Raw genomic sequence first — 27839 nt, forward strand, 5'->3', positions numbered from 1 at the left:
AATAATCACCGAAAGGTTTAAATTAAACATTTTAATAAAGGATACGTCGACCATACAAGCATGACATTGGTAAAATATGAAAGGCTGAATCACTAACTCCATGTGCCACTGCCAGGGATATACATCATGTACACTAAACAACACGATCAAGTGCAATTGCATATAATAACATAGTCGAGGCAATAAATGCATTAAATCACCTAATTTAGCCATTTAATTAATTATATTATAATAATCTATTTACATCACTCACATTCGTATAAAGCATAACAACGTAGGAATGAAGTAAATAACCATAGCATTAAATCCATCACATAACATAATCAGAGGTATGTTCAAATACCAGATAACTAGATATCATCATAAAACACACAGTTATTTCAAAATGGCATCATCATGCAATATGATTAATTGAATAGCATAGTAGTCTAATATCTATGATACTAGAATCAAAGAGTAACATTTGACCCTCAGGTCATCTCAAATGTAAAACATCACATAAGAACAGATATCTCTCAGATGAAAATAAAACAAGGCAAATGTCCACAGCACATAACCAAAGAATCCAACAAGAACAATTCATTATAATTACTTAAGCATTTAATAATGATTGATTACTCTGCATTAAAAAGGCATTTAAAACACATAAGCAAACACAGTCATAAACATGACTAACCACTGCTAGAGGAACCTAGTCCAGTGTAGCATGGTAAAAGAACATAGTGCAATCTTTGCACACATCTCAGGGTAATCACGGAACAACTTCATGATGCCACATCAATCCTGGTAACTACTAGCACAAACCTTAGTGAACCAAAAATCACATAATAATCTCAAAGTTCAGTCAAAAGAATAATCAACGCAACTGATAAAGAAACATAAATCCAAACACCTCAACGGTGTAGACCACTCAGGGTAACAATCATGATCCATCACAACAAAAGATCAGCAAGGGTGCATCCATCAGGATGACATACAAAAGTCAAATGGGAGAGGCACTACATCATCCCCCCCAAAGACTAGGCTTACTCCTAGAAGCTTGCAATCCAAGAATAGAACCCAAAACACACAAGAACCAAAATCAAAAGTGAGCAATAGGAATGACTCAACAACTCTGTACAAGTCAAACCCAAATCACTCCAACATTCTCAAACCATCATGTTAACCTCCAAATAGGTTAACAACAAGAGAATGGGTGTCACACAGACACAAGGTCCTCCAACAAGAAACCTTCTATGCTCTAGTAATAACCCAACTAGCCATAGAGTCAACAATACAAGGTAAGGAAAATCCCTCTCTACCTTGTCAACAGGTGCCCAACTACAACATGCACCAACCACATGACCACAAAACCAGGTCAAAAGACTAAGCACTTCCAACAAAAGTTGAAATCATGGGGAATAACCATCCCAAACTCCCAATAATACTATCATGTCACACATGATCATTCTAGAATCCACGTAAACTCACCCTTAGAACAAAGAGGATGAAAGTTTACCAAAAAAAGGACACACTCCAAAGGACTACTCACCACCAAGCGTAGGAGCATGACACCTCACCAAGGCACAAAAACTCAACTACCACCAAAAAATAGGGTAACATAACCCAACCAAACAAGATATCACCTTTCCACAAGGTTGCACAGACTTTTGTCAGTGAACACAATCATCAAATGTCTACATACCAACTCACGAGATGGTAACATGTGTCCAAAGATACCATGTCCCTCTAGCACCATGCTAGGAAAACTACACCCAATCTATCGCTAAACTCAATCTCTAGCCTTAAGTCAATAGTTAAAGAGAAAACTTGACTGAGACAATCCACATGCAGATAGAAGCTTAGGGATAAGGATACTACAGAGTATTAGGATTGAGAGGGAGTCTCTCTCTCAACCTCTACACTAACCAGTCCATGATGCATTAGGAAACTCACAATTTCACCAACCATCAACATACTCACCTGAAAACACTAATTGAGCTAGTGGTATAACCATACTAGCCTACTTTCACAATAGAGAAAAGGATACAGAGGTGCACCCAAGACAAGTTCCAACAAGGAAAATCTAGACTCGTCAAAGAACTAAGTCACTCACAAAAGAAAAGGCAACTTCAACCCTAAGCAAGGAACGCTCACAAACCACACTAGACCTCACAAGGGTGGTTTAGTGCAATAGGAAACACAAAAAACCCAAGCACAAACCCCAACAGATACCTAGTAGATTATGAAGACAAGATAACTCTTTTGTTATGAATAACATGAGGACTTAAACTTCTCCAATGGCCATAAGTACAATATGTCATGATTGAATTGGCCTCTACTCGAAAAGATACTCAGAACATTGATCAACAACTCCAAAAGCCATAGCCTCACCACAGGACCTAGATTGAATCCATTTGAAAAGCGTCGCAAAGATATCGACAAGGACTACAACATGAAGAAGCTAAGAGAGACCAAGACCTAAGATTTGAGCCACCACTCAAATCAAAACAACAAAGACAAAACGAATAGCCTTGGTCACCAAGACAAGCAACAGACAAAATGTCCAAATCCACACAAGAGCACACATGCCCAGAACAACATAAGGTATGGAATGAAAGGTAAATCACACATTGAAACCATCATTATGTTTCTTTCATTAATTCATTAATTAAGCATAACATAAACACTAATGCATAATGAACTGAAAGATTTTCAAGCAAGGGTCCAAGAGTCACTATAGAACAAGTACATACCTTTCAATTTCTTTCAAAAATAAAATTAGGTTTAATCACCATTTAAACCATTTAGTTGCAATAACAACTTTAGATCTAACAAAGTCACACTAGCATGGTCTCCATGATATTATCCCTTAAACGTACTACCAGAGGTTCAAGATGAACATGATAGAGTCACAACACAAAACTGGGCAGCAGTAAAACACATCCAAAATAGTCATCATGAAACAAAATAAAAAGCCCAAATCAGAGAATTGTTGATTCCAACAGTAAGTACCAAAAAGAGCTCATTTCAACAATAAGTCAAATGTGACAACTGCCACAAAGAGAGCGATAGATAAAATTTGATGACTACTCCAAGAGAGGAAAATACTAAAAACCAATGCTAGCCCAACAACATGAGGAAAGCACCTCCAGCCCAATAAAATAAGGCATCAAAAAAATCACATTATAGGTGATGACTGAGTATAGTCACACCAGAGGGATAAATCACCACACAATGCTAAGGAATACATCATCCTAGCAATGTTAGAGAACTCACTCACACACATAAAACAATATACCATCAGTAATCTCATGCATATGAAAAAAACAAAAATTTCCATGCAATGCAACATTTAGATATTCATCAAATTAATATAGTTTTACATAAGCTTAAGAAACAATCAGATTGGGGACTTAAGTCATTAACCCAAATATATAATGCAAAACTACAACTTTGCAATGATTCACAATAAACACTCATTTTCAATTAAAGGAACCATTTCATAATTATAACAAAAAAATAAAGAATCACAAATAAGATTCATTCATCAACTTACAATCAGGAGAAAATAGGGAAACAATGCACCTAACCCCACAAGGAGAAACAAGAAGAGGCACAGAAGCCAACACATGGAAACCAATTAGTGGCTCCATCAAAAAAAGGTCACACAGGCAACCAACCAAACAAGGCACATCGATCCCACCTACAAGGCCAAGAAGACTCACTTCCTTCTCCACACACTACTCTAGTTGCATCTACTAGACAAGCAAGTCCATCACGACTAGATACCAAAGCAACAAAGATCACGAGTTCTCACCAAGACACTCGTACTCAACCAATCCAGCAACAACTATATGGGCAACATAAACACAGAGATCCCAATGTTTGAACATGGGCTCTGATACTAGATGTAATGCCCCACCCGAAGATCCTTTGAAAAAAGGATTCAAATCAAGCCAAGATTTGTTTGTTTACAAGTATGAATGCACAAGACAACATCATACAGGGATCACAAAGATCGCAACGGAAGACTTCAACACAATCTCGGCAACCAACGAATCTCTAAATGCCACTACCCAACTAACACAACGAAACAAAAGCCAACAACCACCACAACAAGATGAGGGCACAAGAAAAGACCACTCATCAACAAAACATCAAGCTAGGGTAAAATGCAGAATCCCAAAATTTGGCTAAGCTTGAAATTCTCAAGCCCTACAAATTGGCTAAGTCTGGATTTCTGAAGCTCTAAAATTTCCTAAAATCCATAACTTATCTCCGAGAGGTATGAAACCTATCTCAAACGATTTTTTGCATATATTAAAATATATCTTAAGTATATTAAATATACGTCAACTTATACTTAAACGATATATTTTAAACTCCGACAGACTAAAACAGAAACACAACTACTCGATTTGAAGAGAAATTGACAAAATTCAAAATGCAACAACATAGGGTCAAAGAACACCCAAAAGGGTATCCAAAACCACTCTCAAAAATATCGAATGATGAAGAAAAGTGCCCGCTGATGGCACGTGCAGGTTTTTCACAAAAATCGTGCGACACTTTTTACTAAGGGAGGGCGATACTTCTCCTTAAGGTGTGCGACACTCTTCCAGTGTCATATGACATTTCTCAACAAGGCATGTGATAGTTTTTAGCATCGTACGACATTTCTCAAAAAGGCATGCAACACTCTTCCAGTGTCGTACAACATTTCTCAAGAAGGCGTGCGATACATTATAGTGTCGCACGACATAGTTTGCATGGGCGTACGACACTTTTTAAAGTGTCGCACCATGCTGAACAAATGTCGCCCATAGAAACATGAAAACACTCCCAAAAGCAAAAAGGACCAAAATTAGAGCAAAAAACCTCCACACCAGGGAGTACCAGATCCACAAAGGCTCGAGGACTGAACACTCAAGTGCAAGAACAACACAGAAAGGAGAACATCTATCCATCTTAACTATAGTAGCAAAGAACACACTAAAATAAACATCGTAGTGAACTAAACAAACCAAACTAAGTACGCAGTTCCTCCCAACTGTCAATAGCATCATAAGACCATCATGGATCCTAGCCATCCCTCGCGCATAACATCCCAAGCCACTGACCAAATCATGAGTACTATCGTAAAAGGGATGTCACTACTAAAACATGCATAATAATAGCATAAGAAAATCTAACATGCTAGTGATAACGCATAAGATAATCCTACAGTAGATAACATCACCTATCACATGCTAAATAGCAGTAAGCAATAGATATACTACTAAAGCAAATCACATTATCTAGTCATATGCTAAACATCATAATAAGGGAATTCGCCAAATAAAATAACATCATCTAAACATGATATACAAGCATCCCAATGAAAGCATAAATCACAAGAAAGCATACTCTGAAACCCGAAGTACCAAGTGAAGACATCTAGTAACAATTGCACTAGGAAAAAAGATCATCTCTATACACCAATCCCTAGCAGTGGTGAAGGTAGCTACGCCTCCCAACCACATGGCACCCATAGGTCCACACCCACTGTGCTGATGGGGATAAAGATCCAACCACAAACACACAAAAATCACAACATCCATGGCTAACACTCACGCCAGACAGTATGATGGCTGAACCAAGAGCCTAAGACAATGCAAGGAGTACAGGTCCTGGTCAAACACTCAATAGGCTACTATGTAGAGACTAACATCATGGAGAGTCACTTGGCATCAAAAAGCCTAAGCTAGGACTTGCAAAAATTCAACATCCCTCAATAGAAAGGCTCTTGCACCCCGAATATTTTATTATCTTAAGTTTTATTACCAGTCACACATTTCCTTTAGTTATCACTTAAACAAGCTCCTCTCAGCCATACCCATGGTGTCATGATCATTGGGCTGCGAGATAGAAGCCCCCTCCATATGCTACCCTACCCTACCCATGCTCATCCTACGAAAAGTGCCCGTGGGCATGCATACTCCCATCCCAACCCCAATGATCATAACTTTTGGCAAATCCATGGAAGATCAAGCCTCACAAGTCACGCAACAAATGTATGCACACATACTTGTGTGTGGCAAACCACCATCATGAATATCATAACACAAGGACAGGAATGAGAACACAATGCAAAGAAAACACCCAACTGAAAGCAACAAAGGAAGGATGGATTCTACATGAATCCCAAAGCCAATAAAATCATACATCATGAAATCACTCAACTGGCCTAAATCCAAGAGTATGGATTCTACACGAATCCCAATGATGTAACTAGACCAAACATCGTGAACTCACTCAACCAGCCTCAATCCAAGAGTATGGATTCTACACGAATCCTAGCGTTCATGAAACAAAAGTAAAGGTCCAACAAAAACCATAACAAGTATAAAATCACTCAATCAAACACAACATCGGGAGTATGGATGCAACACACATCCCAATGCAACATAAAAGAAAAAAATTGGTTTGACTGATATCCAAACAGATCATCAAGGTTCACGACCCACATTGTGCCAAAAAAACTCGAGAAAATAGGGTGGCATGCAAAATGAATTAAAAACCCCAAAAATTTGGAAAACTTCAAAATTAAAACCCATTTGGCCTTTGGGTTCAAAAACCCCAAAAATCCAAAAATCAATGGAATCAGACACCGTATGCAAAAACGGCCAGCATAACAGCGTAAAATTCCAAATCCTCATAAAAAAAAATAGAGAAATGTTCATACCTGCCCAACTGGGTAGAACTAGCATACAAAAATGGAGGGGAACACTAGTTCTCAGCCTCCAAACAAACAGTCACCAAAAACAAAAGAAGAAACATAGCAAAAATAATAAAACAAGAAAGCACTACCTCACAGCCAAAAGGGAAAAATGGAAATCTGAACCATAAAATAAAATGCCCGCAGAAGTGGCTGAAAATCGTGGCAATCCAAGGTTTCCTTGAGCTGGATCCAACGAGCTCAACCTCGCGATGATCCCACACCCGTAGCTCCCACAACGAACAAAATAGTAAATTCTCATGAAGAGGATTTTGGGTTTTACTCTCCAACTTTCCAATTTGAAAGTGAGAAGTGAGGAATTAAATTCCTTTTTTTTGGATACTTATTCACTTTTCAGGTGAATAATCGATTAGGGCATTTAACCAGCCAATCTAGTTAAACCCCGAATTGACCCAAACGAAAATAGGCTATTCCTATAAATAGGAATTCATCTATGGCAAAGCTGCCAAAAATTAAAATAAATCAATTAAAAATTCTGAAAACCCAAAAACACATAAATCTCCTTAAACAACTTTCGCGACAATGCGAACCTCTAAATGCACAAACACGCTTACTGGTCTAATCACATAATGCAATGAGTTTGGATTTAATAATCACCAAAAGTTTTAAATTAAACATTTTAATAAAGGATACGTCAACCATACAAGGACAACATTGGTAAAATATGAAAGGCTGAATAACTAACTCCATGTACCACTGCCAGGGATATAAATCCTGCACACTAAACAACACGATCAAGTGCAATTGCATATAATAACATAGCTGAAGCAATAAATGCATTAAATAACCTAATTTAGCTATTTAATTAATTATATTAAAATAATCTATTTACATCACTCACATTCGCATAAAGCATAACAACGTAGGAATGAAGTAAATAACCATATCATTAAATCCATCACATAAAATAATCAGAGGTATGTCCAAATTCTAGATAACTAGATATCATCATAAAATACACTATTATCTCAAAATGCCATCATCATGCAATATGATTAATTGAACAGCATAGTAGTCTAATATCTATGATACTAATATCAAAGAGTAACATTTGACCCTCAGGTCATCTCAAATGTAAAACATCACATAAGAACAGATATCTCTCAGATCAAAATAAAACAAGGTAAATGTCCACAACACATAACCAAATAATCCAACAAGAACAATCCATTCTAATTACTTAAGTATTTAATAATCATTGATTACTCTGCATTAAAAAAGCATTTAAAACACATAAGCAAACACAGTCATAAACATGACTAACCACTGCTACAGGAACCTAGTCTTGTGTAGCATGGCAAAAGAACATAGTGCAATCTCTGCACACATCTCAGGGTAATCACGGAACAACCTCATGATACCACATCGATCCAAGTAACTACTAGCACAAACCTTAGTGAACCAAAAATCACATAATAATCTCAAAGATCAGTCAAAAGCATAATCAATGCAACTGATAAAGAAACATAAATCTAAACACCTCAATGGTGTAGACCACTCAGGGTCACAATCATGATCCATCACAACAAAATATCAGCAAGGGTGCATCCATTAGGATGACTTACAAAATTCAAATGGGAGAGGCACTACATCATCCCCCCCAAAGACTAGGCTTACTCTTAGAAGCTTGCAATCCAAGAATAGAATTCAAAACACACAAGAACCAAAATCAAAAGCGAGCAATAGGAATGACTCAACAACTCTTTACAAGTCAAACCCAAATCACTCCAACATTGTCAAACCATCGTGTTAACCCCCAAATAGGTTAACCACGAGAGAATGGGTGTCACATAGACACAAGGTCCTCCAACAAGGAACCTTCTATGCGCTAGGAAGAACCCACCTAGCCATAGAGTCAACAATACAAGGTAAGGAAAATCCCTCTCTACCTCGTCAACAGGTGCCCAACTACAACATGCACCAACCACATGACCAAAAAACCAGGTCAAAAGACTAAGCACTTCCAACAAAAGTTGAAATCATGGGGAATAATCATCCCAAACTCCAAAGAATACTATCATGTCACACATGATCATTCTAGAATCCACGTAAACTCACCCTTAGAACAAAGAGGATGAAAGTTTACCAAAAAAAGGACACACTCCAAAGGACTACTCACCACCAAGTGTAGGAGCATGACACCTCACCAAGGCACAAAAACTCAACTACCACTAGAAACTAGGGTAACATAAACCAACCAAACAAGATATCACCTTTCCACAAGGTTACACAGACTTTCGTCAGTGGACACAATCATCAAATGTCTGCATACCAACTCACGAGATGGTAACATGTGTCCTACGATACCATGTCCCTCTAGCACCATGCTAGGAAAACTACACCCAATCTACCACTAAACTCAATCTCTAGCTTCAAGTCAATAATTAAAGAGAAAACTTGACTGAGACAATCCACATGAAGATAGAAGCTTAGGGAGAAGGATACTACAGAGTATTAGGACTGAGAGGGAGTCTGTCTCTCAACCTCTACACTCACCAAGACACTCGTACTCAACCAACGCAGCAACAACTATATGGGCAACATAAACAAAGAGATCCCAATATTCTAACATGGGCTCTGATACCAAATGTAATGCCCCACTCAAAGATCCTTGGAAACAAGGATTCAAATCATGCCAAGATTTTTTTTTTAACAAGTATGAATGCACAAGACAACATCATACAGGGATCACAAAGATCGCAACGGAAGACTTCAACACAATCCTGGCAACCAACGAATCTCCAAATGCCACTACCCAACTGACACATTGAAACAAAAGGAAACAACCACCACAACAAGATGAGGGCACAAGAAAAGACCACTCATAAACAAAACACCAAGCTGTGGTAAAATGCAGAATCCCAAAATTTGCCTAAGCCTGAAATCCTGAAGCCTTGAAAATTGGCTAAGTCTGGATTTTTGAAGCCCTGAAATTTCCTAGAATCCATAACTTATCTCCGAGAGGTCTAGAACCTATCTCAAATAATTTGTCGCATATATTAAAAATACTCGAATACTCGATTTCAAGAGAAACTGACAGAATTCAAAATGCAATAGAATAGGGTCAAAGAATGCCCAAAAGGGTATCCAAAACAACTCTCAAAAAGATCGAATCATGAAGAAAAGTGCCTGCTAATGGCACGCGTAGGTTTTTTCACAAAAACTGTGCGACACTTTTTACTAAGGGAGGGTGATACTTCTCCTTAAGGCATGCAACACTCTTCCAGTGGCGTACGACATTTCTCAAGAAGGCATGCAACACTTTTCAACATTGTATGATATTTCTCAAAAAGGCGTGCGACACTCTTCTAGTGTCGTACAACATTTCTCAAGAAGGTGTGTGATACATTACAGTGTTGTACGACATAGTTTGCATGGGTGTGCGATACTTTTTAAAGTGTCGCACCATGCTGAACAAATGTCACCCATAGAAACACAAAAACACTCTTAGAAGCAAAAAGGGCCAAAATTAGAGCAAAGAACCTCCACACCAGGGAGTACCAGATCCACAAAGGCTCGAGGAATGAACACTCAAGTGCAAGAACAACATAGAAAGGAGAACATCTATCCATCTAAACTATAGTAGCAATGAACACACTGAAATAAACATCGTAGTGAACTAAACAACCAAACTAAGTATGCGGTTCCTCCCAACCGTCAATAGCATGATAAGACCATCGTGGATCCTAGCCATCCCCCACGTGTAACATCCCAAGCCACCAACCAAATCATTAGTACTGTCATTATATTGACATCACTACTAAAATATGCATAATAATAGCATAAGAAAATCTAACATGCTAGTGATAACGCATAAGATAATCCTAGAGTAGATAACATCACCTATCACATGCTAAATAGCAGTAAGCAATAGATATACTACTAAAGCAAATCACATCATCTAATCATATGCTAAACATCATAATAAGGGAGTGCGCCAAATAAAATAACATCATCTAAACATGATATACAAGCATCCCAATGAAAGCATAAATCACAAGAAAGCATACTGTGAAACTCGAAGTACCAAGTGAAGACATCCAGCAACGGTCGCACTAGGACAAAAGATCATCTCTGTACACTGATCCCTAGCAATGGTGAAGGTAGCTACACCTCCCAACCACATGACACCCATAGGTCCACACCCACCATGCTGATGGAGATAAAGATCCAACCACAAACACACAAAAATCACAACATCCATGGCTAACACTCATGCTAGACAATATGATGGCTGAACCAAGAACCTAAGACAATGCAAGGATTATAGGTCTTTGTTAGACACTCAATAGGCTACTATGTAGGGACTAACATCATAGAGAGTCAGTTGGCATCGAAAAGCCCAAGCTAGGACTTGCATAGATTCAACATCCCTCAACGGAAAGGCTCTTGCACCCAAATATTTTATTATCTTAAGTTTTATTACCAGTGACACATTTTCTTTAGTTATCACTTAAACAAGCTCCTCTCAGCCATACCCATGGCATCATGATCACTGGGCTGCAAGATAGAAGCCCCTTCCATATCCTACCCTACCCTACCCATGCTTATCCTACGACAAGTGCCCGTGGGCATGCATACTCCCATCCCAACCCCAATGATCATAACTTTTGGAAAATCCATGAAAGATCGGGCCTTGCAAGTCCCCCAACAAATGTACGTGCACGTACTTGTGTTTGGCACACCACCATCACAAAGATCATAACACAAGGATAGGAATGAGAACACAATGCAAAGAAAACACCCAACTGAAAGCAACATGGGAAGGATGGATTCTACACGAATCCCAAAGCCAATAAAATCATACATCATGATATCACTCAACTGGCCTCAATTCGAGAGTATGGATTCTATATGAATCCCAATGATGTAACAAGACCAAACATCGTCAACTCACTCAACCGACCTCAATCCGAGAGTATGGATTCTACATGAATCCTAGCATTCACGAAACAAAAGCAAAGGTCCAACAAAAACTATAACAAGTATAAAATCACTCAACCGAACATAACATCAGGAGTACAGATGGAACACGCATCCCAATGCAACATAAAAGTGAAAAAGTGGTCTAAATGAAATCCAAATGGATCATCAAGGTCCATGACCCACATTGTGCCAAGAAAACTCGAGAAAATAGGGCGGCATGCAAAACGAGGTAAAAACCCCAAAAATTTGGAAAACTTCAAAATTAAAACCCATTTGGCCTTTGGGTTCAAAAACCCCAAAAAGCCAAAAATCAATATAAGCGGACACCATATGCAAAAGCAGCCAGCATAACGGCATAAAATTCCAAACCTTCATCCCAAAAAATAGGGAAATGTTCACACCCGCCCAATCGGGTAGAACTAGCATACAGAAATGGAGGGGAACAATAGTTCTCAGCCTCCAAACAAATGGCTACCAAAAATAGAAGTAGAAACAATAAAACAAGAAAGCCCTACCTCACAGCCAAAAGGGCAAAATGGAAATCTGAACCATAAAATAAAATGCTCGCAGAAGTGGCTGAAAATCGTGACAATCCAAGGTTTCCCTGAGCTGGATCCAACAAGCTCAACCTCACGACGATCCCACACCCGTAGCTCCCACAACGAACAAAACAGTAAATCCTCATGAAGAACATTTTGGGTTTTACTCTCCAACTTTCCAATTTGAAAGTGAGAAGTGAGAAATTAAATTCCTTTTTTTTGGATACTTATTCACTTTTCGGGTGAATAATCGATTAGGGAATTTAACTAGCCAATCTAGTTAAACCTCGAATTGACCCAAACAAAAATAGGATATTCCTATAAATAGGAATTCATCTATGGCATAGCTGTCAAAAATTAGAATAAATCAATTAAAAAGCCTGAAAACCCAAAAACACATAAATCTCCTTAAACAACTTTTGCGACAATGCAAACCTCTAAATGCACAAACATGCTTACTAGTCTAATCAGATAATACAATGAGTTTGGATTTAATAATCACCAAAAGGTTTAAATTAAACATTTTAATAAATGATACGTCGACCATACAAGGACAACATTGGTAGAATATGAAAGGCTGAATCACTAACTCCATGTGCCACTACCAAGGATATAAATCTTGCACACTAAACAACACAATCAAGTGCAATTGCATATAATAACATAGCCGAAGCAATAAATGCATTAAATCACCTAATTTAGCCATTTAATTAATTATATTAAAATAATCTATTTACATCACTCACGTTCGCATAAAGCATAGCAATGTAGGAATGAGGTAAATAACCATAGCATTAAATCCATCACATAACATAATCAGAGGTATGTCCAAATACCAAATAACCAGATATCATCGCAAAACACACTGTTTTCTCAAAATGGCATCATCATGCAATATGATTAACTGAACATCATAGTAGTCTAATATCTATGATACTAGAATCAAAGAGTAACATTTGACCCTCAGGTCATCTCAAATGTAAAACATCACATAAGAACAGATATCTCTTAGATCAAAATAAAACAAGGTAAATATCTGTAGCACATAACCAAATAATCCAACAAGAACAATCCATTCTAATTACTTAAGCATTTAATAATGATTGATTACTCTACATTAAAAAGGCTTTTAAAGCACATAAGAAAACACAGTCATAAACATGACTAACCACTCTTATAGGAACCTAGTCCAGTGTAGCATGGTAAAAGAACATAGTGCAATCTCTGCACACATCTCAGGGTAATCACAAAACAACCTCATGATACCACATCGATCTTGGTAACTACTGGCACAAACCTTAGTGAACCAAAAATCACATCATAATCTCAAAGATCAGTAAAAAATCATAATCAACACAACTGATAAAGAAACATAAATCCAAACACCTCAATGGTGTAGACCACTCAGGGTCACAATCATGATCCATCACAACAAAAGATCAGCAAGGGTGCATCCATCAGGACAACTTACAATAGTCAAATGGGAGAGGCACTACATATAACCCCAAGCATACCTCACAAATACACAAAAGTCTCTTCAGGAAGAGGCTTAGTGAAAATATCTACAATCTTCTCTTTGGTGCTTATAGACTCTAATTTTATCTCCTTATCTAGAGCTTTCTCTCTCAACTTATGATACTTGATAGAAATGTGCTTAGTCTTTGAATGCAATACTAGATTCTTAGACATATTTATCATGCTTGTGTTGTCACAATGTATGGCAATAGGTTCACTAATTTCTATCATTATATCCTTTAGCATGTACTTCATCCAAATGACTTGATTGCAATTATTTGCTATTGCAACATACTCTGCTTCCATTATACTTTGTGATGCACAATCATATTTCTTGTTTAACCAAGAAACCAATCTTCCTCCAATAAAGAAGGCTCCTCTACGAGTGCTTTTTCTATCATCCATACTACCTACCCAATCTACATTTGTATAAGCACTTAGAGTAAAATCATTAAATCTATCATACCACAATCTAAACTTAGATGTTCCCTTCAGATATCTAAATATCCTTTTCTCTGTTGCATAATGTGCTTCTCTGGGATCAACTTGGAATCTTGCAACAATTCCAACTACATTTTCTATATCAAGTCTTGTGTGAGTTAGATATTACAATCCTCCAATCATAGATCTATACTTTATCTATTCAATAGTAGGTGTCTCATCCCTGGTAGATAACTTGTGTCTAGTTACCACAGGTGTTCCAATGAGTTTACATGCTTTTCAAACCAAACCTTTTTAGTAAATCCTTTAAGTACTTAGTTTGATAAATAAATATTCCTTCTTTATTTTGTATGATTTATAATTCTAGGATATATTTCATCTCTCCTATCATACTCATCTTGAATTCCTTCATCATCTCTTTAAAAAACTTTTTGCTTTCCTCATCATTTCCTCCAAATATGATATCATCAACAAATATTACCAAAATCATGAAACCAACATCAATTTATTTCCAATATAGATTACTATCTATCATACCTTTGTTATATCCAAGTATTGTCAAATTTTTATCCAACCTTGCATATCAAGTTTTGGGTACTCGTGTCAATCCATACAATGCTTTCCTTAGTATGCATACTATGTCCTTGTCATCTATCAAATGACATCCTTTAGGCTACTCAATGTATACCTCTTCTTCAAGTTCTCCATTCAAAAATCCTGACTTGACATCCATATGATATACTTTAAATTTCTTTTGTGCTATATAGGCTAAGAATAATATTACTACTTCTGTTCTAGCCACTGGAGCATAAGTTTCCTCATAGTCTATTCCTTCTTGTTGTGAGTAACCTTTATATACCAATCTTTCTTTATTTCTTAAAACTTTTCCTTGTTCATTCATATTGTTTCTAAATACCCATTTAGTTTCTATAACATTTTTGTCTACTGGTCTGATGACCAATTCCCATGTCTCATTCTTAACTATCTAATCTAATTCCTCTTTCATGGCTTATTCCTAATAATCATCTTTACATACTTCATCTACATTCTTAAGCTCAACTTTAGATATCAAGCATAGTTCATTATTTACTTTTCTTCTTGTCATCACACCTTTATCTTTACTTCCAATGATCTACTTAAATAGGTGATTCTTTATCATATTCTTTCTTGAAGTAGGAGTTTCTATTTCAACTCTTCACTCTACTAAAGGTTCTAAAATTTGTTCCTATCTTGGCTCTCCCTCATTCTACAAATAATTGTTAGTCTCAATAAATAATTCATCATTCCTTGGCTTAGTAACAACATCATCATCTGAATTGTAATCAACTATGTTCTCTTGTATTATGAATTTCTCATCATTTCTCACATTTGTACTTTTCATAATAGTCTTAGTTCTTTGTTTATAACATCTATAAGCCTTTCTTTTCAATGAATAAGCAAGAAACATACCTTCATCACTTCAAGCATCAAACTTACCAATATGATCATCTCTTTTGATATAACACTTACTCCCAAAGATTCTAAAATATCTAACTATGTGTGAGTGACCAAACCATTATTTATAAGGTGTCTTGTTTGTATCTTTCCTAGCCTGCATTTTGTTCATAGTGTAGACTTCTACATTCATAAATTCTCTCCACAATATCTTTAATACATCATTCTCTACTAACATAGCTCTTGTAACTTTTGTAACTAATTTTTTCCTTCTTTTTGCAACATCATTTTGTTCAGGGGTTCTCAGAGCTGATAATTTTTATTCCATTTTCTTCACAAAATATGTTAAACTCATTTGAAGTAAATTCTCCTCCTCTGTCTAATTTGAAACATTTAATCTTCATACCAGATTCATTTTCAACTCTATTTTTGAATATCTTAAACTTATCAAATGCCTCAAATTTCTCTTTAGGAAATACAACCCACATCATTCTAGAAAAATCATCAACTAGAATCATGAAATACCTTTCACCATAGAGTCCTTTAGTCTTTGTAGGATCGCTAAGATCTAAGTGTACAATTTCCAACTTCACTATAGTGGTAAAATTATTGTTGGGAAAAGAAGTTATGTTATGCTTGGCCAAAACACACTCCTTGTAAATTGTGTTAGTAGGCTTTACAATTTTCAGAAAATCTCTAACTACAAACACTCTACTAGTCCTCACAATACTGCCAAATTTTATATGACAAAATATATTATGCCATAACCAAATATCATCTAATTTTGCAACCAAATATGTCATTTTAGTAGGATTCAACTAAAATACATTATCTTTAGACCTAATTCCTATTCCGATTACCTTTCCTTGTTTATCTTTGATTATGCATATCTTTTCTGTGAACTACAACTGAGAAGCTTTGTATACTAATTGTCTAACACTCAAAAAACATTTCTTTAAACCATTAACAAAGTATAAATATTTAGTGTTAGTCTTACCATCAAGAGTTATAGATCCAATACATTTTAACTTGGCATGTTGCATTGGTTCCAACTCTAGCAATTCCTCCATCCTGACTTTTGAAGTCAACAAACTTGTTCATGTCACTAGTCATATGATGTAAACAACCATTTTCAATTATCCAATTAGATTTATTTGCAACCTATGACACCAAAGCTACCTTCTCTAGACTTTCTTCTTTAATTGCTACAAATCCAATTTCATCATCACTAGCACTTAATGCTTGTTCATCAGAATCATTATCTTCATTTGCATAAAAAAACTCTCTATCTTTTCTAGGCTTATGATTTCCCTTATATTTTTTCTCTCTTTTAAGAATCTTAGATGCATAATGACCATATTCATCATAGGTCCAACATTTAAAAAATTTCTTACCTCCTTTTTCTCTTCCTACCAGAAGGTCTATTCCTTCCTCAATCTTTTTGTCCTCCTCAAATCTGCTACTACTAGCAAAATCTCTTCTAGCACTTATGCTCCTTGATAAATTAGGTCTAATATTCAAGGCACTGAAAGCCACTTGTCCCAGTATGGCCCTTTTTAGTTCAATTTTATGTAGATTTTACTTGTTTCCTGGCCATTGGATCTTCCAAGATCCATGGTAGGGGTATGCCCACACTGTCAAGGTGCTCAATGTTTAATGAAAGCAAGGATATGCCAAGTTGACATGTGTACAGGTGGCCCTCTCTTTCTTTTTATTTTCTAAGCAGTAATTATGGTTGTTTCTCAATTCTTGATCAAATGTGAATCTAGGGTTGTTGTATTCCCACATTTTGAAGATGCACAAAAGATAAGGAAAGTGAGAATATGACATGAGGAGATGTGTCCTATCTGGCTTAGATGGTGAAGCTAGAGAAGAGATAAACAAATTACAAGATGACACATGGCACATCTTAGGAAAGACAAAAAAATCAATATGGTAAAGTTCAAGTTTTGAATGAGTTTCATGATATTTGATAGATAAAGTAAAATGTAGGTTCATTCACTATATCTCTCATTCAAGGAAGAAATTTATTTAGAATGGGTGCTTTGTTGCAAGATTGCATGGTGAGCTAGGTTCACAATTTTGAAGGAATATTGATTATAAGACCAAAGCAGATGATGTCTAATGGCACGAAAAGGTCAAAATCATAAGATCATAAAGTAAAGTGCCAAGGAAAGGTGGAGCCAAGAATATAAGAAAGAAAAATATGAATTTGTTGAGTTAGGTTCTCGATCTTATTGTTGGGACTCAAAATTGCCTTCCCCATTTTGAGTACCATTGAATTTTGAGCCCTATAAACAATTTTAAGTGCACATGTACCCGACTATACCTTTGAGCCCCAAGAGGTGTTTAATGCTTCTGGCACCTTCCTTTTAGTGTGTCCACTTGTTCCATTAAGTTAAATTGAGATTTTGAGCCATCCTATGAAGTCTTGTTTTAAGCAATTTTCAAATTTTTCATTTTCACCTAAGTGTCAAACAACAACAGGAGGTTGCATTTGCAATTGAATATCTCGCACCCAGAAATGTTTTGTGACTTGCTACTTTGGGAGTGCGTAATGTCCATACTTGAGAACCTATGTTTCAAATTTTGAGTTGTTTTGAGTTCGTTTGACTAGCTTTTGAATCCCTCAAAGTTGGTCATTTAAATTTTTCATGTTGATGCACATTGTCCTAAATTCTAGGAAACCCTATTTGACGTATTATAACTTTTGACTAGTTGGCCTGAATGCTAAAATTCCTTTTATGTTGCATTGTAGATGTTAGAGACTTGTCATGTTTCAAGTTTCAGCTCATGAAAAATCTGTTTGATCAGTTTTCAAATGCGATTCCAAATGCAATTTCTATCTTTTTACTAGTGTTAGCAATTGTAGATCGATTGGAACCCCTGTTCATGATGTCATAACTCAAAATTAATGATTGGTAAGATCAAATGGATTGTACCACTATGTAGTACTTTGAAAATACTTCAGGTGTGTTAGTTTTCAAATCTTAACAAATTTGTTTGCACACTTTTCTAGGTCAAGTCCATTTGCAAAAAATCACTTTCTGTCAGTATTTCCAGTTTGCAAAATCCAAGTGGCATGTGGTGGGTCCTCGGATGATGTCAGTAGGCAAGACTAAGCATTATTTTATTCAAAATAAGATGCATGCTGATGTGGAGGTGGGAACCTAGATTGTGCCACGTGTCCACATCCTGTGGATGGCACAAGCCCGCAATATTAAGTTGCACACTAGTTAGACAATGCGGGAATGTGAATTGTTGCCATGTGGCAGCAGGTCTTGGCTGGCAGTGAGGTGGCAATTAGGAGCAATTTTTGAGGAAGCATAAGATCGTGACACATGTCATGATCTGACAAATAGTGCCTGCCCACATTACGAAGATGTAAGCCAGTTAAGAAATGCGAGCATGCAGGATTGTGCCACGTGTCACTCGGCCTAGGCAGATGGTGATGTGGTGACTAGAGCAGAGGTGGACTAATCATAGAGTGCCATGTGGAAGGTGTGTAGAGTTGGCCAATCAAAAGATGACATGTGGCATTCATTTGTACTAGTTGACTAGTAAAAAATTGACAAGTGGCAATCGATCAAAGGCTATTGACTAGATGGGGGCATAGGATAGAAAGTAAAATGTCTAATGAGAATAGATGCGTTAAAAGAATTTTTAATTTCAAAAGGGGATTTAATCTAAAGTTGTGACTTTAAATTTTTTTAAAATTTTTGAAATTCAAATTTTAAAATCAAAGAGTTACAAACTTGGTTTTCTACCAAAGGGGGATTTTTCAAACCAAGATCTAAGAGGTTCCTAGTATGCGAACATAGCGATACTATATATCATCAAAATTGGGAGAATCTAAATTTTTAGATTCTGAGGTTAGTTTTTGCACAAGAATCCATCTGCTCGAGCTATACAAGGTTTTCTCTCAGATTCCTATTTTGCAACTGTATTCAGGTAATGAAGTTCAAAATTGTTTTATAACATGATAATGACCTGAATAAGCATAAAATATGGTGAAAATGCAATTGGGGTAAATTGTAACTACTTTCAAGTTAGTTGAACCTCATTTCCTCTAGCATTTCATAAAGTTATCAAATATTTTAGATGCATAAAGCGATCTCATCATTCAGCAAGAGGATATTTTATAAGTTTATTACAAGTAATGATGAAATAAAATCAGATCAAATGGGTAGATGGATAAAAGATATTTTGCAATTGCTAGGATGGAATTCCAAGTGGACACATGTCATCTTTAGAATAGATCTAGGAATTCACTTCTTGCTATATCTTGCTTTCTTTCTTCCATTGTGGGGGTTCCATTTTTTCACTATGAGACCATTGTTGGTTGGAATTTCTCAGTCTTTCTATGAAACAATTTTGTTGGATCTAGATCTGTGATTCCACCTTCATTCTTCAGCATATTCTCTCTTGTATGAATAACATTAGGAAGGAATACATAGATAGTTCAGATCTATTAGGTATTTCTATGTTTTCATTTTCATGCATATGACTGTATTAATTTCAAGGAAATAATACAAAGGGTAGTAGATGATTGAGTTTGAGTTGAATCTTGTCTCCATTCTCAGTGAGTTGTAATGTTTTATGACCTTTAAACAAAGAGCCTAGGTCATAGTTGCAGTCCCTTAAGGTTGTATGTTGTTTCATTATTGCTGATAATTCAAGGAATTGTGTAAATGCTTCATTGAAATCAATAGAGTTACAAATTTATTGAGGAGGATATCAGGTAAGAATGAGATTTAAATTGAACATAGATGTCTATTTACAAGTTGAATAGATAGATTAGATATCTAAAGATACACATATGTCTCAAATATTCATATGTATGTTTTTGATTCATAGATTTTCCCAAAGGTTAACGCACTGATCAGTTTACAAGATCACTAGGTCTTACTATTGCACATTTGAGGATTTGTTGAAAATCAACATCAATAATCAAAAGTGTTTTCACCTTTCATGTTGAAGGAGCTATAATTGTTTAACCCTTGCTTAGCTTATGAGATTCATAGATTTTTATTTAGCTACTATAGATTTGTGTCATTTCATAAGTTATTAGGAGATATAAGAGGTTTCCATCTGCTTAATAGATTTAGGGATATGTTTTTGCACTAGTATGATATCATTTGAATCTAAGGTCTACCTGCCTAGGTTTAGTAGAGCCTGAAGTAGAAGGGTCATGCCTTATAGTTGGCTTGTTGTCATAAATATCATGTTGAAAATGGGAGTTAGCTACCCCTAGATATGTTATTTTCTCAGTGGGATAATTGAAAACCCTCTAGCATTTTCAAACACCAACACTTATGATGGGTAGTGTGGCTATGAGATCTCAAGGGGAAGATAGGAGGATTACAAGGCTATGAATGTTGAATGATCATAAGATTGTAAGTGATTGGTGAAGCTGCAATATTATAATGAAGTAGAAAGCTTAAGATTTTAAATTGTTGAGATGATGTGATATTGCTTTTATCGTAAGATCTCAAGCATAAAGTGTGAAGCTTCCAAAGTTACGGTAAAGAGAGGTAACCTATTGTCCTATGGTTATAAAGAGTAAGAGATGGTGCCTCAATATTACAATAAGCTATGTCATGACATTGTAAGGGTTTAAATTTTGACTACCAAAGTTATGAAATGGTTTACTAAGCAATGATCATAAGATTGTAGGAAAGTGAGAATGAGTTAAGACACTGTGCCAAGGAGTGTAAACTATGATCATATGATCATAAGTGGTAAATAGGTGTGTTTTGATGTCACAACAACTAAGGTATTGTATGGTCACAAAAAAATTTTACAAGTATTGTGATGCTATGATAAGGGATTAATAATTGACAATCATAAGATCTTAGATCTAGTGCTTCCTTCTTGATATGATACGAAGGGGATTTTTCTCTAGTGTATCATGAGATCATGACATGATGAGACTAGGAGTTTAAAAGTTTCAATAAATTTTAAAAATGTTACATATGTGGATCTCACATGGAATTCAACTAATTTTTGACCCTAGGATGGTGGAAATATAAAATGAAATAGAGCATGGCATAGGTTGGCCAAAAAGATGGATGAGTTGATGCTTGAGTAGCACAATTTTGATGGGGATCATATTTTATGGTGGAGTATGGATATGGTGGAAATTAGATAAAATCAATTTTGTGGAATGGGTACCAAGAAAGAAGTAAATGTTTTCACTGGCAGTTACAAATATCAAGACTATGTCAGCAGAGGCAATTGAAGAATTTCATGATGAAAGGTAGTAGAGGAAAAACCAAATCAGGTTTAAGGAATCCTATAGCAAGTTCCACCATGTTGATTTTGTGGTTTTTGTCCTAATTTCATTTAAGAGTGCTAAATGCAATATCTTTGATATCTCTGCATGTATTTTCTAGTCATATTTTTGACATGTGTCCTCTCATCTATAGCTTGTTGTAATCCTTTATAAGGATTTCCAGGATGAGGAGGAGGGGTTCCATATTTTGGAAAAAATATTTTTCACTACTATGATACTACAAGGATGGTTCCAGTTTGAAGGGTTTTTCCATTATGGTGATACCATTTTTTAGTATTTCTCTATTATGAATAACACTATATTTCCTTATGAGAAACTAGTTAATACAGTCATCTATTGTGCCTTATCAAAGTTTTGTATACACTTTATGTATTGGTTTCAATGAATTGAATATAATAAACAACCAACTTCTTAGTTTCATTCTAATTCTCATCTCCTATCTCTATAATTTGGAATATTTTTTGGTTTAGAGACAAAGAACTTAAACCCCTTTGCAACCCCTTAAAGTTTTATGTCTTGTATGTTTTTTTGTTGGAACAAATATCCAAGTAAATGCTTGATATATTTGATAGGTTTGTTGGTTATTTGAGAAGGATATTTTTATGAACATTGATGTCTATTTGCAAGGTAGATAGATAGATTAGGTATCTGAGTATATGAGTATAATTGGGTATCCATGTGTATGTTTTGACTTAGTTAATGCCCAATAGATAAGGGATTGATCATCTTGGAGAATACAAATTTTTTTTGTTCATACCTTAGTCTTGTCAATATTCAACATCATTAATCAAATCTTTTCCCTTTCATGTTGAAAGAGCTAAAAGAGATACCCTCATTTGTCTTATCTAGTTTATAGGTTATGTTATTAGTTATTCCATGCCTATATTGTCTATATAAGAATTACAAGATTAAGATATTATCTACTTTGTTAGATTTGGTTATATTCCTTGATAGCGGTACCATATAAAGAATTTGAGGTCAGCCTACCTAGGTTTTGTAGAGCTTGAAGAGAAAAAGGAGATTAAATATCCTTATAGTTGGACCTGGTGTTTGAATAGGTGCATTGAACATGGCAATTAGCTACCCCTAGGTGTATTTGTTCTTATCACTAGGTTATTCAAAATTTGTTAATTTAGATGCCAACAAGATGGTGACTCTATTGGGGATAAGGTTCTAGTAAAAATTATTAGAAGGACAAGAATATTTGGTGCAAATTGAATACCTCAACCCTATATTTCTTTTACTTTGTCAAGGGTATAAAATTCCAAAGCTTTTATGTAGTTTCTTCAATACCTATTGTAAATTCTGGACCAATTTGTTGTCTTGTGCAAGTTAGGAAATTTTTTTATCACTAAGTGAGTGGCAACTTGAAGTTATATAGTCAGAATGTAGATTTGAAGAAGTGATCTTAGGCCCTTGGCAATAGTTGAAAGAAAATGTGGGATGCTATACAAGAGTTACTAAATCAAGATAAGATTTGAATCTATTGTTGTTCACATCATTGAAGAGGTTTGCAAGCATTAAAATTAAGGTATTTTTCACTTTCATGAGATTTTATTTCCCATGAAGGTAAGTTATACAAAAGTTTCCCCATCAAGTGATTTTTTCAGCAATAAGTAGGAGAAGTGTTTAAGGCATCTCAACATACTTTATGAAAGATAGATTCAAAAAGTGTATTCACATTTTGGAGTATGTTAGAGATTAAGTTCTGCAAGTTATAAATTATGAAAATCATTTTGGTGAGTTGTAAGTTTGCAAGAGATGGCAAATTCCTTTTCACCTAGTATGCAATCCATTGATAAAAACCATAGATCTATCTCTACCAAGAGGTACATGCCATTAGTTTTCAATGGCATTCATGGTTTCCCAAACACCATTCCATATGATCTTGGAAAAAAATTTCCTAAGTTCAATGGGATCAATTTGGATTTAGACAATCACCATATTTAGATGTTTAGTGATTTGATTGGTGATTTTGAGATTGCTCATGAACATGTGCATATGAAGTTGTTTGTTCAAACTTTAGAAGGTGATGCTAGAAATTGGTTCTCCTTTCTACTAGCATGTTTTATTTCATCTTGGAATGAGTTACATTCAACCTTAAAGTAGCAATTTGGGGAAAGACTGAGCATCTCTAATTCTTTTGAGAAGTTTTTAAAAATCAAAATTAGGAAGGGTGAACTTATTCCTACATTCAATATCAAATTTTCAAGGGCCTTGAATAAGATTCCTGAAAAATGTAGACTAGATAATCAAGTGTGTCTAGTGGATTATCTTGATGCATTTGATACAAAAATGACTTATTGGATGAGGGATAAAGAGCCCAAGACTTTTTATCAAACATTCATGACAGTAATAGAGATTGAAAACAATGGAAGATATGGACTAACTAGGAGTCATTTCCCTAGACATGTTTGCCTACAGGTGTGGGACTAAAAAATGGGTTAAATGCATAACATACTATGAGAAAATCACAAACTCAATAATCATACATTAGCACCCACTAGTCTACCATGAAAGCCAAACTAACAAAGAAAGTAAACAATGTTAAAACTCCCTCTTTTGTTTGTAGCTCCCATGTCCTTCTTTCTTCTACAAATGATGTAGCTCCAAAGTTACCTATAGTGCACAAAAAAATTGAAGAAAATGCCTAAGACGATGATAATTCTATGAGAATACTTGAAGTTGTGATTTTAGTGTGATAGCAAGAGTGCAAAATATTCAAAAACTAGGGACCGAAAATGAGAGAAAGAGTGCTCATTTTATAATGGGAATGGAGGATGAGAGCATTGGATTTTTCACCCTTAGATATGTGATGTGGCAAGAGATTCCTTTGAGAATCCATGATGCATATTAAAAAAGATCCCAAGTATAAGATTATATTATGCATGGAAGTCAAACTTGGGTAAATGTGGAAGAGAATCTATGATGCGTCATAAGACACCTCAACCCACTTAAAGCAAAGAATCTATGACAAAGAAGCCAAATATGGACATGTGTAAGAGAATAAGAATATTGGATTATGACATATCTTAGCCAAGTTTCAAAGGAGAATCCATGAGGTGTCATACCCAATTGTCATGATAATGTCAATATTTCATGGAATATTTGAATTAAAAATCCTTTATTCCACAAAATAGAAATTAGTAAAAATGGAATAATGATGGAAAATGTAACTTAGGAAATTGTGAATTTCCATGGCTTGCAGATGATGAATCAATTAATTAATAAAATTAATTAATTGAGAAGGACAATTAGGAAGAATAATTATTAAGAATAATAGGATTAAATTATGGGTTATTTAATCCTATAAAGAAAATTAGTAAAATGATTGGCCAGTTTGATTTAATAAGTGCGATAGTATATTTTGATGAAGATGTGATAATGATATGGATTGAATATGATGATGATAGATAGACCAAATCCATGGTCAAATTGATTAATTGATTGAAATTGATAACATGCCAAGGACACATGACATGATTGATTGATACGTAACATTTAACTAACATTGTAAATGCTACAAGATCGAGATTGATTGATAAGGTTGATCATAATAATATTGATGAACATTGTCAATATTATTAAAGTGGTTTGAGGATGTCATGATCTGACACTAAGAGCCTCAACAATGTCAAAGACTGGATGACAAGAATGATAGTTTGACCTAGCACTGAGAGCCATGATAATACTAAGGTCAAATTAATAATATTTGATAGATTGATAGATTTCCAAGGCACTGCAAGCCACAACAATACCTAGGAATGGACTAATAATGATTAATTTAAGATGTTTGATGTGTTTCATGATGATTAGGACTGATTTCAAGTGATTCTAAGTTGATTTGGAGTGATTTTGAGTTGATTTGAAATGGTTTTGGGTTGACATGAAATTGATGTGAAAGAGGATATAAATGATAAAATATGATCAGTTTGGCCAAAAGATCAAAATTATTGGAATAAGAAAATGGGATGAATTAGTATGAAGAAGTGATGAAACCATAGATGCGAACCATTTTTGAGCATCTACATTTTGCCCCTCTTTGATACAATGTGATATAGAGCGTTGTGTCAAAGAATAACTGATGAGAAAGCCACAACATGCCCTAGTAGAGATGATATATATGGGTTTCCCCTTGAGAAATTGACTAAGATAAGCATATGATAAGTCAATTCATCAACAACAAGAAGAAAAAACCATAGTAATTGACAAATCACAAATTAGAGCTAAAATGTGAAAGTTATCAGGTCCAAAGTGCAGAATGGGGTCAATCAAATGCCTGAGAGTAATTGCATGGGTTGCCACTCAATAAAGACATAAAATGATGAAAATGATAGTTCATTTTTTTTCTATGAAGATATGAATCCAACACAACTGACAGATTGCAAATTTGAGTTAAAATTCAAAAGTTATGGGCTCCAAAGTGCAACATAGGGGCTCTAGGAGCAGTTTTGGGCATCCTACTACCCCAAGTGTGCCCAAAATGCACCCAAGTGCACCCAGTGCACACTTGGTAATCCCAAGTACACCATGAAAATACTAAGTGCACCTTGGGAACACTTGGGAAGCCCAAGTGTACTCAAAAAATGCAAAATGTGCCCAAGGAGGCTCTGGGGGCCAAAATCAACCTCACGAGGGGTCAATCAAGAGCCCAAGAGTAGTGTCAAGGATTACCACTTAATATAGTGACCAAATAATGAAAATGATAGCTAATGATTTTCAAAACAAAGATATGAGCCCAACATAATTGACAGTTCATAAATTAGAGTTGAAATGCAAAAGTTATGGCCTCCAAAGTGCAACATAGGGGCTCCAGGAGTATCCTACTACCCCAAGTGCACCCAAAAATCATCCAAGTGTGCCCACTGTATACTTAGTAAGCCCAAGTGCACCATGACAGTACCAAGTGTGCCTAGGATGCACTTGTGAGGCCCAACTACACTTTGAAAGTGCATGTTGTGCCCTAGAAGGCTCTAGGGGCCAAAATTAGCCTGATTGGAGTCAAAATGACCTAAAACTATGTGTGCATGTCCAAAATGATGGAAAGATGTTAGAGCATGAGTGAAATCATCAAAAATGGTCAAATTTTGTTCAATATTGTTAGACAAATGTTAGACTAAGTTTGGACTAGGTGGAAAGCCATAGAAGGTTTATTGATAGTGTAGGATGATGCAGGGATGCATGAATGTAAGATGAAGATGATTTGATGAATCAAAACACATGATCATGGTGATGAAGAATGAGATGAATGATAGAATAATGAGGAGATGGGATGAGAACCAATTAGATTGAGGTCAGTGGGTTTCTAGAAGCCAAAATATGCCTTATTATATATCGTTGGAATCAGCAAAAGATGAATTTTCCAATTTTGAAGTTTATTTCTGTAGAGAATGCTACTAGTTCAAGCTATAGGGGGATTTGTTTTAGGTACCTAAATTGCAACTATATTCAGACCAGGAAGTTTACATTTGATTTTTGACATGATATTGATTTGAATATGGTTAAAAAAATAGTTGAAATGTAGTATGGGTCAAAATTTGAACACATTCACAGAGTAAAAACCTAATTTCACTAGCATTCTCATAAGGCAGTTAAGATATTTTGGTGACCTACACAATTTTCATCATTTAGAAAGGGATATTTTACAATTTTTTTACAAACAATGATGAAACAAGAACAAACCAAAATGGGAAGAAAGAAGAAAGAGGTTTCTCAGTTGGCAAAGGATTGAATCTCAAGTGGACACCTATCAGTTGTATATTAGATCTGGGAATTTCATCTTTTCCTATATCCTTCATTCTTTCGTTCACTGTAAGGGGTTATAGTTTTTTGTTACTGGGAGACAATTTGTGGTTGGAAATCTTCAGTCCTTTTGTGAGACCACTTTGTTGGATCCAGATCTATGATTCTACCTTCATTCTTCAGCATT

The sequence above is a fragment of the Cupressus sempervirens genome, chromosome 5 (assembly GCF_028749045.1).
Source record: "Cupressus sempervirens isolate cs-2001-9-10 chromosome 5, ASM2874904v1, whole genome shotgun sequence".
Classification (NCBI taxonomy): Eukaryota; Viridiplantae; Streptophyta; class Pinopsida; order Cupressales; family Cupressaceae; genus Cupressus; species Cupressus sempervirens.